Source organism: Nycticebus coucang, chromosome 12 (genome assembly GCF_027406575.1).
Source record: "Nycticebus coucang isolate mNycCou1 chromosome 12, mNycCou1.pri, whole genome shotgun sequence".
In the NCBI taxonomy this organism is placed as follows: domain Eukaryota; kingdom Metazoa; phylum Chordata; class Mammalia; order Primates; family Lorisidae; genus Nycticebus; species Nycticebus coucang.
The window spans coordinates 17,298,450-17,314,784 of NC_069791.1; positions in this window are offsets into that span (position 1 = coordinate 17,298,450).

The window sequence follows — 16,335 nt, forward strand, 5'->3', positions numbered from 1 at the left end:
TCATGTGTTTGTTAGCCATTCGTCTGTCGTCTTTAGAGAAAGTTCTATTCATGTCTCTTGCCCATTGATATAAGGGATTGTTGGCTTTTTTCATGTGGATTAATTTGAGTTCTCTATAGATCCTGGTTATCAAGCTTTTGTCTGATTGAAAATATGCAAATATCCTTTCCCATTGTGTAGGTTGTCTCTTTGCTTTGGTTATTGTGTCCTTAGCTGTACAGAAGCTTTTCAGTTTAATGAAGTCCCATTTGTTTATTTTTGTTGTTGTTGCCATTGTCATGGCAGTCTTCTTCATGAAGTCTTCCCCCAGGCCAATATCTTCCAGTGTTTTTCCTATGCTTTCTTTGAGGATTTTTATTGTTTCATGCCTTAAATTTAAGTCCTTTATCCATCTTGAATCAATTTTTGTGAGTGGGGAAAGGTGTGGGTCCAGTTTCAGTCTTTTACATGTAGACATCCAGTTCTCGTGTTGGGTAGTTTTCCATCTTTTTCTATATTTTGGAAAAGGTTGAGTATATAAGTACTAGTTCCTCTTTAAAGGTTTGGTAGAATTCTGACGTGAAGCCATCTGGTCCTGGGCTTTTCTTTTTAGAGAAATTTTGTATTGTTCATGCTATTTCAGAACTTGATAATAGGCCTGTTCAACATTTCCACTTGATTCTGGCTAAGTCTTGGAGGGTGGTGTGCTTCCAAGTATTGGTCAATTTCCTTCAGATTTTCATATTTCTGAGAATAAAGCAGGTGTTGCAATTCTATTCACAAATACAATAGGTCAATATACCTCCAGAATAATAACCAGAATCCACAGAGAACTCAAACGTATAAGCAAGAAAAAAACAAGGGATCCCATCGCAGGCTGGACAAGGGATTTGAAGAGAAACTTCTCTGAAGAAGACAGGCGCACGGTCTTCAGACATATGAAAAAATGCTCATCATCTTTAATGATCAGAGAAATGCAAATCAAAACTACTTTGAGATATCATCTAACTCCAGTGAGACTAGCCTATATCACAAAATCTCAAGACCAGAGATGTTGGCGTGGATGTGGAGAAAAGGGAACACTTCTGCACTGCTGGTGGGAATGCAAATTAATATATTCTTTCTGGAAAGATATATGGAGAACACTTAGAGATCTATCCTGTAATTCCTCTGCTGGGAATATACCAAGAAGACCAAAAATCACATCACAACAAAGATATTTGTACCAGAATGTTTATTGCAGCCCTATTCATAATTGCTAAGTCATGGAAAAAGCCCAAGTGCCCATCGACGCACGAATGGATTAATAAATTGTGGTATATGTACACCATGGAATATTATGCAGCCTTAAAAAAAGATGGAGACTTTACCTCTTTCATGTTTACATGGATGGAGCTGGAACATATTCTTCTTAGTAAAGTATCTCAAGAATGGAAGAAAAACTACCCAATGTACTCAGCCCTACTATGAAACTAATTTGGGGCTTTCACATGAAAGCTATAACCTAGTTACAACCAAAGAATAGGGGGAAGGGGGAAAGGGAGAGGAGAGAGGGGGTGGTGGGTAGAGGGAGGGGGATTGATGGGATTACACCTGTGGTGCATCTTACAGGGGTATATGCGAAACTTGGTAAATGTGGAATGTAAATGTCTTGGCACAGTAACTGAGATAATACCAGGAAGACTATGTTAACCATTGTGATGAAAATGTGTCAAACGGTCTATGAAGCTAGTGTATGGTGCCCAGTGATCATAACAATGTACACAGCTATGATTTAATAAAAAATAATAATAATAAATAAATAAATAAAAATAATAAAATAAAATAACTGTTGGTCTTTGTGTTTTGTTTTGTTTTTGAGACAGAGTCTCATTATGTCACCCTTGGTAGAGTGCCATGGCATCACAGCTCACAGCAACCTCAAACTCGGGCTTAAGCGATTCTCTTGCCTCAGCTTCCCAAGTAGCTGGGACTACAGGTGCACACCACAATGCCTGGCCATATATTTTTCTGGGTTGTAGTTGTCATTGTTGTTTGGCAGGCCCGAGTTGAGTTCAAACCTGCCAGCCCCGGTGTATGTGGCTGGTGCCCTAGCTGCTGAGCTACAGGCACCAAGCCTAACTTTTTTTTTTTTTTTTGGGACAGAGCCTCACACTGTTGCCCTGGGTAGAGTGCTGTGACATCACAGCTCACAGCAACCTCCAACTCCTGAGCTTAAGCGATTCTCCTGTCTCAGCCTTCCAAGTAGCTGGGACTACAGGTACCTGCCACAACGCCTGGCTATTTTTCTGTTGTAGTTGTCATTGTTGTTTGATGGGCCTGGGCTGGATTTGAACTTGCCAGCTCTAGTGTATGTGGCTGGTGCCTTAGCCACTTGAGCTACAGGCGCCAAGCCTAACTGTTGGTTTTTTAAGGATGTTTCTTCATATAACTGGCAATCAACTATGTTTGAGGGCCGAAGACTGTACTCAGCATTGTCACTAACTTCTTGTTATGGAATGATAGGCATCATTTTCAAACCACATTGATAGGCACACAATTCATATTCCTGAAGTTTCTTCTTTTTGGATCACTTAGAAAATTCTTCTGAGGCTTGGCGCTGGTAGCACAGTGGTTACGGCCCCAGCCACATGCACCGAGGGTGGCGGGTTCGAGCCCGTCTGGGCCAACTAAACAACTGCAACAAAAAATAGCTGGGCATTGTGGAGGGTGCCTGTAGTCCCAGCTACTTGGGAGGCTGAGGCAAGAGAATCGCTTAAGCCTAAGAGTTGGAGTTTGCTGTGAGCTGTGACGTCACAGCACTGTACTGAGGGCAACATAGTGAGACTCTGTCTCAAAAAAATTAAAAAAAAAAAAGAAAATTCTTCCTAGAAGCCATAACTGTTCCTATTATATGTATTTTCATTTTATGCAATTCCCAAGCAAGTTGAGGGCTTAAGTAGAACCTATCAGAATAGATATGATTGCCTGAAACACTTGTATGTGCTTGCAAACTCTACCCAGAGCAACAGGGTGAGACTCTGCCTCTAAATAAATACACTTGATCTTAGCCAAAAGGCTGAGAAGCAATTGCCTCTAAATAAATAATCATTGAATTGTACACTTGAAAAGGGTGAATTATGTGATATGTAAAATTTTCCTTGATAGGTGGTGCCTGTGGCTCAGTGAGTAGGGCGCCAGCCCCATATACCGAGGGTGGCGGGTTCAAACCCAGCCCCGGCTGAACTGCAACCAAAAAATAGCCGGGCGTTGTGGCGGGCGCCTGTAGTCCCAGCTGCTCGGGAGGCTGAGGCAGGAGAATCGCGGAAGCCCAAGAGCTAGAGGTTGCTGTGAGTCCTGTGTACATCATGGCACTCTACTGAAGGCAGTAAGGTGAGACTCTGTCTCTACAAAAAAAAAAAAAAAAAAAAATTTCCTTGATAAAGTTCATTTAAATGTGAAATTTAATGCTCTTATTAGGATTCCCCAAAATTATAGAAACAATATGTGTGTGTACTTATTTATTGTAAGTAATTGACTCGTGTGACTGTAGAGGACAAGCAGTCCCAAGACCTGCAGTTGGCAAGCTGGATATTTAAGAGAGCTGACATATAGTCCCAGACTGAAAGCCAACCAGCTCAAGACCCAAGAAAAGCTGATGTTTCAGTCTGAGTCAGAAGGACAATAAAAACCAATGTCGGGCGGCACCTGTGGCTTGAAGGAGTAGGGCGCCGGCCCCATATGTCAGAGGTGGAGGGTTCAAACCCAGCCCTGGCCAAAAACTGCAAAAAAAAAAAAAAAAAGAATAAAAACTAATGTCCCAGATGAAATAGTAAGGCAGGAGGAGTTTCTCTTACTCAGCCTTTTCATTCTACTCAGGTCTTTAATGATTGGATGAGGCTCATACACATTACGAGGGCAATCTGATTTATTTAAGCTACTATTAATGCAAATGTTAATTAATTAATTCTCAATCTAATTCAAATGTTAATCTCATACAGAAACACCCCCACAGACACACAGGGATAAGGTTTGATTAAATATCAAGTTGACAATAAAGTAAAGCGTTATAAGTCCACCCTTTGTCAGCTTGGGACCTATAGTCCACCTTTGTTAGCATCTCCTTAAACTATACTTAATTTCCAAATAAAGATGATAGCAAGGTCATAATTCTGCATTCTAATATGGCATAACTATTCTGTGTGCAACCAAGAACACACGTTCTTGGTAAAGTCCTTGAATGATTCTTCTTTTTTTTTTAAACAGAGTCTCGCTCAGTTGCCCTGGAGTTGAGTGCTATGGTGTCATAGCTCACAGCAACCTCAAACTCTTGGTCTCAAGCAATTCTCTTGCCTCAGCCTCCCAAGTAGCTGAAACTACAGGCACCTGCCACAATGCCCAGCTATATTTTTAGAGATGGGGTCTCGCTCTTGCTCAGGCTGGTCTCAAACATCTGAACTCAAGCAATCTGCCCACCTCAGCCCCCCAGAGGGCTAGGATTACAGACATGAGCCACTGTGTCCAGCCTGTGATTACCTTTCCTGACATCCCATAACTCAAATGGCATGGTGTAAAATTAACAATAATTAAATACTGTGGTTATAAAGTTGATATGTCTTATGTTACATGATAAGAGAGAAGAAAAAATATTTGCTTAATATATATAAGCACAAGCAAATATTTCTAATAAAACAAGGAGGAAATACTTATGATAATTAGAGTCCTAAATTCTGTAACTGGTCACATGGTCATAGCTGATATTTATAACTATGGTCTTCCACTACCCATCCTGTATTTCTTTTGCCTTCAGCAAGTACCTCAATAGGCCATGGTTCTTCACCTGATGGAGAGACCCAAAACTTTGTTCCTAAAGGGTCCAGGCCATTAGTAGTCCTTCCTGGATTGGGTGGATGTATTTTTCCCCTTGACCTTAATCACAGCATACAGTAATACTATGAGATGCCCCAAAGAATCTCCTATAGTCCAGACATACTCTTAACTTACCTCCGTTGTGGAGTAACAGTCGAATTTCCCCTTAATAGTCAAGATCAATCATCCCATCCATCATAGTAACTACCTTCTTAGTCATGAGGAGCCCAAAGTGGCCAGAACTCAGCCACCTTCTAGTTCAGTGGACTCATAGTTGTATCTCCTTATGGAAACATTCCTCCCTTTTGAGCTAAGACCCTTAGGCCAGCAGAGCTTGAGATTGGGGGAACAGGAAACAAAAATTTTGCTAGTGGGTCACTAGGGGTAATAATGAGTGGTGCTATTCCCATTTCCACAATTCATTCCCGGACCCATGAATACTGGCTATGGGAGAAACAGCACCACCGCACATACTGCCTTCTGGAGAACTGCGCCCCAGCCCTGCAAGGTATTGCCACTGGGTGATATTGTAACTGTCTTCAAAAGGCCATTCCACTGTTTTATCAAGCTGTTTCAGGTTGGTGGGGAACGTGGTAAGACCAGTGAATTTCATAACCATTGGCCTATTGCTTTGTTTCTTTTCTTTTCTTTTTTTTTTTTTTTGAGACAGAGTCTCACTATGTCACCCTCGGTAGAGTGCTGTGGCATCACAGCTCATAGCAACCTCAAACTCTTGGGCTTAAGCAATTCTCTTGCCTCAGCCTCCTGAATAGCTGAGGTGCCTGCCACAATGCCCATCTATTTTTTGGTTGCAGTTGTCATGTTGTTTAGCTGGCCTAGCTGGATTCGAACCCACCAGCCACGGTGTATGTAGCAGGTGCCGTAACCACTGTGTTACGGGTGCTGAGCCCCATTGCTTTATTTCATATGCTCTGAAGTGTATTCCTTGATCAGAAGCAATGCTATGTGAAACACCACGATAGTGAATGAGACATCCTGTAAACCCCAAGGGTGATAGTTTTGGAAGAAGCATTGCGTGCAGGCAAGACAAATCCTGTACACAATGCTTCCCTTTCTCACGTTTATTTGCCATTTAGACATCCTGTTTGTGGTGTATTTACTCAAGTTTCTTACCAATTTTCATATTATGTTATATGTCTTTTTTTTTTTTTTTTGAGATAAAGTCTCACTATATTGCCCTCAGTAGAGTGCTGTAAAATCACAGCTCACAGCAACCTCAAACTCTTGGGCTGAAGCAATTCTCTTGCTCAGCCTCCGAAATAGCTGGGACTACAGGCACCCACCACAATGCCTGGCTATTTTTTTTTTTAATTTTTTTTGCAGTTTTTGACCAGAGCTGGGTTTGAACCTGCCACCTCCAGCATATAGGGCCCGTGCCCTACCTCTTTGAGCCACAGGCGCCACCCGTTAGCCTGGCTATTTTTTTGTTGTAGTCGTCATTGTTGGTTGGCAGGCCCAGGCTGGGTTTGAACTGCCAGCTCCGGTGTATGTGGCTGGCATCCTAGCCACTGAGCTGCAGGCACTGAGCCTATATGTCTTTCAATGATTTATAGCAGTTCATTTTATACAGTATTCTGGAGATAAATCCTTTATCAATATATGTATTCCAAATTTCTTCCCCAGTCTACGTCTTACCTTTTCACTTTATTTTTTAAAATTTAATTCACATGGCGCCTGTGGCTCAAAGGAGTAGGGCGCTGGCCCCATGTGCCGGAGGTGGTGGGTTTAAACCCAGCCCCGGCCAAAACTACAAAAAAAATTTAATTCACATACCATGGTATTCAACCTTATCCTTCTCACTTTTTTTTTTTTTTTTAGAGACAGAATCTCACTTTGTCACCCTCGGTAGAGTGCTATAGCGTCACAGCTCACAGCAACCTCCAGTTCTTGGGCTTAGGTGATTCTCTTGCCTCAGCCTCCTGAGTAGCTGGGACTATAGGCGCCCGCCACAACGCCCGGCTATTTTTTTTTTGTTTGTTTGCAGTTTGGCTGGGGCCAGGTTAGAACCTGCCATGCTCAGTATATGGGGCTGGCACTCTACTCACTGAGTCACAGGCGCCACCCCCTTTTCACCTTTTTAATGATGTTTTGGTTAAATAAAATATTTTAAAAATGTAATGTAGTCAAATGTATCAGTCTTTTTCTTTAGATTTCCTTTTTTTTTTTTTTTTTTTGAGACAGAGTCTTGCATTGTCACCCTTGGTAGAATGCTGTGGTGTCATAGCTCACAGTAACCTCAAACTCTTGGGCTCAAGTGATTCTTTTTCCTCAGCATCCTAAGTAGCTGGGACTACAGGCATCCTCCACAACACCCGGCCACTTTTTTTTTTTTTTTGAGACAGTCTTACTTTGTCACCCTGGGCAGAGTGCTGTGGCGTCATAGCTCACAGCAACCTCAAACTCTTGGACTCAGGGCATTGGATTCTCTTCCCTCAGCCTCCTGAGTAGCTGGGACTACAGACGCTGGCCACAACACCCACGTATTTTTAGACACAGGGTCTCACTCTGGCTCAGGCTGATTTTGAACACTTGAATTCAAGCCATCCACCCACCTTGGCCTCCCAGAGAATTGGGATTACAGGTGTGAGCCACCACGCCCGGCCCTTCTTTAGGTCTCCTATTTCGTTTTTGTATTCTGTTTAGGAATTCAATCCAAAAGAAACAAAACAAAACAAAACAGTCATTCCCTATCCCAAGGTCATGAAGACAAGTTACTATCTTATTTTCTGGAGGGTTTATTGCTCTACCTTTTACATTTATATCTGTAACTCACCTGGAGTTGATTTTTTTGTTATGAACTTTTGGGTTTATTTATTTATTTATTTATTTTTGCAGTTTTTGGCTGGGGCTGGGTTTGAACCCGCCACCTCTGGCATATGGGGCCGGCGCCCTACTCCTTTGAGCCACAGGCCCCGCACCATTGATTTTCGATATTAGGATTTTATATATGCCTTGGGATATTTCCTCACTGCTCTGTACTACCCTCTTTGTCATAAATTAAATATCCATATATGTGCAGGATTGCATTGGATTTTTTATTCTGTTCATTGACTTTTATCTTGTTCCACTGAACTATTCAATTTCCCTTGTTCCAATACCACACCATCTTAATTATCATAACATTATTATAATTGCTGATATATGTTAGAACAAGAACTTGCATCTTGTTATTCTTCTTGGAGAATGTCTTGGTTATTCTTGGCCTTTTGTGTTTCTATATAAATTCACAAATCAGATTGTCAGTTTTTAAGCTCTTAGGGTTTTATGGGGGATTGCAGTGAAACTCTAGATAAAGTTTGGCGTGAATTGATATCTTTATAATAATGAGTCTTCCAGTTCATGAACATTATATATCCCTGTATTTAATTTAAGTCCTCTTTAATTTCTCTTACTAGTATTACATAGTTTTCCTATTAGAGGTCTTAAACATGTTTTTTCAGGATTTTTCTTTCTTTTTTTTTTTTTTTGAGACAGAGTCATGCTCTGTTGCTCAGGGTAGAGTACTGTGGTGTCATAGCTCACAGCAGCCTCGAACTCTTGGGCTCAAGCAATCCTCTTGCCTCAGCCTGCTGAGTACCTGTGACTATAACCCTGCACCACACCATCTGGCTAGTTTTTCTTTTTTTAGTAGAGGCAGGGTCTCGCTCTTGGCTCAGGCTGGTCTTGAACTCCTGAGCTTAAGCAATCCACTTGCCTCAGCCTCCCAATACAATTCTTTTTTTTTTTTTTTGAGACAGAATCTTACTTTATCACCCTCAGTAGAGTGCTGTAGTGTCATAGCTTACAGTAACTTCAAACTCCTGTGCTCAAATGATCCTCTTGCCTCAGTTTCCCAAGTAGCTAGGACTATAGGCAACTGCCACAATGCTGAGCTCAGGCGATCTACATGCCTTGGCCTCCCAGAGTGCTAGGATTATAGGCATGAGCCACCATGCTTGCCCTAATTGAATTATTCTTAAGTATTTGATTTTTTTTTTTTTTTGTAGAGACAGAGTCTCACTTTATGGCCCTCGGTAGAGTGCCGTGGCCTCACACAGCTCACAGCAACCTCCAACTCCAGGGCTTAAGCGATTCTCTTGTCTCAGCCTCCCGAGTAGCTGGGACTACAGGCGAGTATTTGATATTTTTATTCACATGTCCATGGTATTCAAACTTTTCCTGTTTGTTGCTGACTTATTATAAAAGTAAAATTGAGTATTTGAAATTTAATCCTCTATTCAGCAATATTTCTGAACTCACTTATTAAATTTTGTACTTTGTTGATTTCTCTAGATTTTCTTTTTTTTTAATTTCAGATTAATATGAGAGTACAAATGATTTGCATTTGAGGTTATAATGTTTGCATTTGTTAGGTAAAGTCCCTGTTGTATTGTGTCCCTCACCCAGGAGGTGTGCCATATACCCTTACATTGTGTCCATTAGGAGGGAACACACCCATCCCCCTCTGTCCTTCCTTCTTTCTTCTTCCTGCCCCCTCCCCCAACTTGAATTGAATGAAGTTTTTCTCTTTTGTGAGCCAGTAGATCGTCTACTGGCTTCACGTTGCTATTGAGTACATTGGATGCTTGCTTTTCCATTCTTGTGATACTTTACTAAGAAGAATGTGTTTCAGTTCCAACCAGGTTAATACAAAAGATGTAAAATCTCTACTTTTTATGACTTCCATGGTATACATATACATATACCACAGTTTATTAATCCAGTTATGGGTTAATGGGCACTTGAGTGTTTCCACATCTTGACGATTGTTAATTAAGTGATAAACAATCTAGTGCAAATGTCTTTATGATAGTTTTCTTTTTTAAGAGACAGTCTCACTTTATCGCCCTCGGTAGAATGCCATGGCGTTACAGCTCACAGCAACCTCCAACTCTTGGACTTAGGTGATTCTCCTGCCACAGCCTCCTGAGTAGCTGGGACTACAGGCACCCACCACAACGCCCGGCTATTTTTTGTTGCAGTTTGGCCAGGGCCAGGTTTGAACCTGCCACCCTCGGTCTATGGGGCCGGCACCCTACCTGCTGAGCCACAGGTGCTGCCCACAAATGTCTTTATGATAAAATGATTTTTTTTTTTTTTTGTAGAGACAGAGTCTCACTTTATTGCCCTCGGTACACTGCTGTGGCATCACAGCTCACAGCAACCTCCAACTCTTGGGCTTAGGAGATTCTCTTACCTCAGCCTCCAGAGTAGCTGGGACTATAGGCGCCCACCACAACGCCCGGCTATTTTTGTGTTGCAGTTTGACTGGGGCGGGGTTTGAACCCGCCACCCTCGGTATATGGGGCCAGCGCCCTGCCCACTGAGCCACAGGCACCGCCCTGTGATAAAATGATTTTATTTCTTCTGGGTAGATGCCTAGTAATGAGATTGTGGGATCAAATGGAAAGTCTATTTTGAATTATTTGAGGATTCTCCATACTTTTTCCAAAGAGGCTTTATTAGCTTGTGGTTCCACCACCAGTGTAAAAGTGTTCCCTTCTCTCCACATCTGCACCAGCATCTGCAGTTTTGAGACTGTGTAATGTGGGGATTTTATATCTTCATCTGGAAAGAGAGAGTCATTCCTTCTCTGTTTTTCAGGATTGGGGTGTGACAAAAGGGAGGATGTGTATAAAAACAATGAATAAGCCTATTCATATGTGAATAATACTATACATTTGAAAATTGTATAGTATTGTCACTTGCCAGACGTGAATCAGGAAAGAGGTAGCCTGATGACAGAGCGGCTGTCTCTCAAGCTGTGAGGGGAACCTGACAGTGTGGGGAGGAAGCCAGAACTGTGGATAGCAGAGTGGAGAGATGAAAGGGATCTGGTTCTCATTGGTATTGCCCCCAAAATAAAGTCTTTCCACTATTAAGACTGATCATGTGAACTAACTTCAGCTGACAATGAAATTAGGCTTGAGGTCACAAACGGAGGCCAGGTGAACAATACTTCCTTCTAGATTAGCATTTTAACAAGCTGTATTCACTCAAACATGTGAGTATTGTACATGCTACGCAAGATACCAACCCCATGGAGGATACAATAGGAAGATCTGAGCTTCCATGGAACTCCCAGTCTGGCTGAGTGGGCAAGTTTAAAACATTCAAAAATGGGTGGTGCCTGTGGCTCAAAGGGGTAGGGCACTGGCCCCATATGCCAGAGGTGGCAGGTTCAAACCCAGCCCCAGCCAAAAATTGCAAAAAAAAAAAAAAAATTCAAAAACTCCAAACTTTTTGTATATTTCTAGTAGTGAAGAACAAGTACTACATTTTGCTGTGTATCATGGTCACCTTTTTGCCCCAATTTTTGAGGGAAAAATAAGGATGCGCCTTACACACAGGCAGTACTAACTCAGTATCTATCTAAATGTTTTAAATTCTTTTATTTATGCTTCTACATTGAAAGTGTAATTCTAGAGGGTGGCGCCTGTGGCTCAGTCGGTAAGGCGCCAGCCCCATATACCGAGGATGGCAGGTTCAAACCTGGCCCCGGCTGAACTGCAACCAAAAAATAGCCAAGCGTTGTGGCGGGCGCCTGTAGTCCCAGCTACTTGGGAGGCTGAGGCAGGAGAATCGCTTAAGCCCAGGAGTTGGAGGTTGCTGACAGCTGTGTGATGCCATAGCACTCTACCGAGGGCCATAAACTGAAACTGTCTCTACAAAAAAAAGAAAGTGTAATTCTAGAAATCAGTAACAATATCCATATGCAAAATAATAACCTGGAATATGGCAATTGCTTTTGTTGAATTTATGATGAACTTGCAACAAAAGCATTTTTGGCCAATGAAGAGCAATGTGTGACTTTAATGAAGAAAGAGTGGAAATCATGGATGCCATCACCTGGTGATAATTTAACACCTGCAGGCAGAATTGAGAAAACATCCATTGCCCAAGTTGGTGCTTGGATCCCAAGATCGTGGAATGGTGTCAAGAAGGAAATGGTGGTGAAATCATTCTAAAAATGTGGCATCAGCAATGATATGGATGGAACTGAAGATATGAAATTTACCAAGATGAATAAAGTGACACTTCAGAAGACACCAATAATGTAGAAACTGAAGACAATGATACTTCTAATACTGATCATGAGGAATCTACTATGGTGTCCAAATATTGTAAATTTGTTACAGGTACATAAAATTTATTGTACCTTGGGAAAAAAAAAGAAAATTGTGCAGTATTGTTAAGGTATTATTATTTGAGACAGAGTCTCACTCACCCTGGGGTAGAGTGCGGTGGTGTCACAGCTCACATCCTCAAACTCTTGGGCTCAAGTGATCCTCTTGCCTCAGCCTCCCAAGTAGCTGGGACTACAGGTGCCCACCACAACACCCAGCTATTTCTTTCTAAAGTACAAATGGGGGTCTCACTCTTGTTCTGGCTGGTCTCGAACTTCTGAGCTCAAGCAATCCTTGGGTCTTGGCCACCCAGAGTGCTAGGATTTACAGGCGTGAGCCACCATGCCTGGCCAAGGTATTATTATTGAAGGGTTGACAATTCAGCATAGGAAATAATAGAAATAACAGAAGAAATAAACAAAGAGACATAAGCACGTACCTACCGGCAATGACCACATTTTTGAGCGCTCACCATGTCCTAAGCACTGCATTAAGTGCTGTCTATGCATTACCTCCTTGAATTCCTACAATAACCTGTGAAGCAAGTGCTATTTTTATTTTGCAGACGAGAAAAGTGATGCTTAGAGGGGTTAAGTTACTCACTCCAGGTGATACGGCTATTAAAGGACAGTCGTCTGGGAGGGGTTGGTCAGTTTGGGCCGAGTCTCACCGGCTCCTGAGAGAACTGCATTTATGGTCTGTCAAGGAAGCCGACTCTCTTTACAGGACACAAGTAACCCTTGGGGAGCATCCTCCCTTCACCCGGACGTCTTTCTCTTTCTTTCTACATATTTTTTGTGAACGTTTTCCTTTTTGCCCTTCCCGTACCTCTCTGCAAACCCCTCTCTACCCCGCCCCCCCCCAAATCTAGATTCTTCTCATAGCTTCACAAATCAGCTCCGGGATGGAAGCAGAGGCTCCTGTTTCCATGGTGATGCGAGGAGGCTGGTACACCGCACGCCAAGTGTAGGCGATGCAGAGAATTGGCTGAGGATCCAGAGGTGTCGGCAGTAGCCAGGCTCCGGAAAGAGAGATCGATGAGAAAGCCTAGTCGGAACGTCTGGACCTCCCTTGAGCGCCAGAACAACCTCCGCCTCCAACACGCCCCCTGCCCTCCATAAGCTCCTAATTTGGGAGGAGATTGGCGCTCTGGGAAGCGAAGGGGAGAGGGATCCTAAGCGGAAGCCACCGTCCCTGATTTGTTTTGAAGACAAAACCCAATCGTTGATGGGAAAGACTGCCCAGTGGTGGGCTGTGTCCTCCCCAGACGTCCAGTCGGCCTCCCTTCCCCCCTTCCGGGGCAGACCCCCGCCTTTGAGCCACCTGGCTCTCGCCCGGCCGCTGAAGGGAGCAGGGCAGCCAGCAGGGGGCAGAGTCTCCCTCATTAAAAGCTGCAGGCCTCTTTCCTCTCTTCTCCCACCCCACCCCTGCTTTCACCAGGATTATTTTCAGCTGACAGGCTGCAAAAGCGCAGTAGGTGGATTTCAGGACAGGAGATGGGTTCTGGCATGGGCTGTGCACCACTGAAGAATTTGTTTGAAGCTGTGCGGCCCACTGAGGAGAGGGGTATTTAGGGCCACACAGTCAGGGGCTAAAGCAAGGGGCACTTTTCACTTTTCCTGGCAAAGGTTTCTTTTGAGGTTTTTCTTTTCTACTGAACACATTAAAAACACCCTAACAGTGAGGAGGCTTATTCATTCTTTCAGTAACTGTTTATGTATCAACTATTATATTCATGGATGGATGAATCCAATCAAAACCAAGCATCCACAAATGCCTGCACCATGGCTCTTAACCTTTTTTGGAGGAGGGTATCACGTATCCTGTGAGATTATGATAGAAAATACAGATTGTCTCCCAGAGAGAGTGTATTATATACACTGTGATCCTACAAATATTTTTTCACATGATTATAAGAGCCTCATGAACCCTGGAAGCTCATCCACGGGCCCCAGGGCATAAACCCCTGGTCTGTTACCAGCCAGACCCTGGCTGGGCACTGGACATACAAGAGCAAGTTAGTTCAGCATGATCTCTGCCCTGCCTGAGCGTAGCAGGCTCCTAGGAGGTACAGACAAAGAGATGGTCAAAACAGAACAGGCAATCCAGGTCCTGGGAGACCCCAAAGGAGGGCCACCTACCTAATCCAGGGGCCTCACAGAGAAGGCTTCCTGTAGTGACAGGTAAGCTGAGACATGAAGAAGGAGCAGGAGCTGGCCTGGCAAGGACCTGAGGGGGGACACTTTGGGTAGGGAGAAAAGCACATGTACAGGCCCCAAGGAGAGACACCAGCCAACTTGAGAAACCAACAGCAGGCCCTGGTGGCTGACTCAGAGACGCCTGGAGCAGGACTGGAGAGAGACGAGGCTGGAGGGGTAAGTGCCATATGCAGGCCCTGGGATGCAGCAGAGAACAGGGAGAGAGCTGCTGCCCTCAGGATGCAGATAAGAAAGCTGGTAGTTACGACGCCAACGTGAGTGCAGACTATCATTGGGAACATCTGTTATTCTGGGGATGAGAAGGGCTGAGCTCTACTTTTTTGGGGTAATGTTTCCCAGGCTACAAACAAACTTCTCAACCCAAGCCTCAGCCACATGAATGGCTGAATACAAGTGTGCACCAACTTGCCCAGCTACTCTTGCAAGTACCAGAGTTGTGGGCAGAGGCCGCCTTGTACCAAAACCTGAGTAAGGAGAGAGAACAGCAGTCTTGGCTGCTGGCTCCTTGATGCAAGCCTATGAGTGGGACTGGGAAAGCTTGGGATGAGATAGGGAAACAGAAGATGTTGCAATGATTTATTGCCAGTGATTCAATTTATTTGAGAAACAGTCATATACATTAGCTCCTCCTTGTTCATCGTCTCTCTTTCCATGGTTTCAGTCACCTGTAGTCAACCTTGGTCCAAAAATATGAAATGGAAAATTCCAGAAATAAACAATTCATAAATTTTAAATTAAATCACTGCCATTCTGAGTAGTATAGTGAAATCTCATGCCATCTCGTTCCATTCCACCTGCGATATGAATCATTCCTTGGTCCAGAATATCCAGGCTATAGATGCTGCCTGTCCACTAGTTACTTAGTAGCCCTCTTGGTTATAAGATCAAGTGTCTTGGTATCACAGTGCTTGTGTTTAAGTAACTCTTATTTTGCTTAATAACGGCCTTAAAGTTCAAGAGTAGTGTTGCTTACTCTAGGTCACTTTCCAAATACTATTATAAAAATTAAAAAAAAAAAAAGAGTAATGATGCTAGCATTTTTTTTTTTTTTTGTAGAGACAGAGTCTCACTTTGTCACCCTCGGTAGAGTGCCGTGGTGTCACACAGCTCACAGCAGCCTCCAACTCCTGGGCTCAGGTGATTCTTGCCTCAGTCTCCCAAGTAGCTGGGACTACAGGCGCCTGCCACAATGCCCGGCTATTTTTTTGTTGCAGTTTGGCCAGGGCCGGGTTTGAACCTGCCACCCTTGGTATATGGGCCCGGTGCCCTGCCCACAGAGCCACAGGCACTGCCTGATGCTAGCATATTATAGTTGTTCTATTTCATTATTTGTTACTGTTATTAATCTCTTACTGTAACTAATCTATAAGTTAAATGTTATCATAGGTATGTACAGGAAAAAACATAGTATATGTAGGGTTTGGTGCTATCTGTGGCTTCAGGCATCCACTGGGGGTCTTAGAATGTATTTGTATGCCCTGAGGATAAGTACTCAAAGTACTGAAGTACTTACTATATGCCAGGCCTCGTCTGAACACTTAGCAAGTATTACCTAATAACCTGCCTAGGAGAGGCACAATCACCCCCACTTCACTGGGGAAACTGAGGCACAAAGCACTTTAGTAACTTGCCATGGTCAAACATTAAGTAAGTGACAGAGCCACTATCTCAATCCAAGTGACAGAGCCACTATCTCAATCCAGGCAGTCTGGCTCCAGAGTTTGTGCTCTTCACAACTAAACTATGCCACCTCTTAAGTCGGGCATGATGGCTCATGCCTGTAATCCTAGAACTTTGGAAGGCTGAGGTGGGTAGATTGCCTGAGATCAGGAGTTCCAGACCACCCTGAGCAAGAGCGAGACCCCATCTCTAAAATCGCCAGGCGTTGTGACACGTACCTGTAGTCCCAGCTACTTAGGAGGCTGAGGCAAGAGGATCTTTTGAGCCCAAGAGTTTGAGGTTGCTGTGAGCTATGACACCACACAACTCTACTGAGGGCGACAAAGTAAGATTCTATCTCAAAAAAAAAAAAAAATACCTGTATTATACTCGGGAGATTGAGGCAAGAGAATCACCTAAGCCTAGGAGTTGGAGGTTTGCTGTGAGTAGTGTGACGCCACGGCACTCTGCGGAGGGAGACAAAGTAAGACTCTGTACCAAAA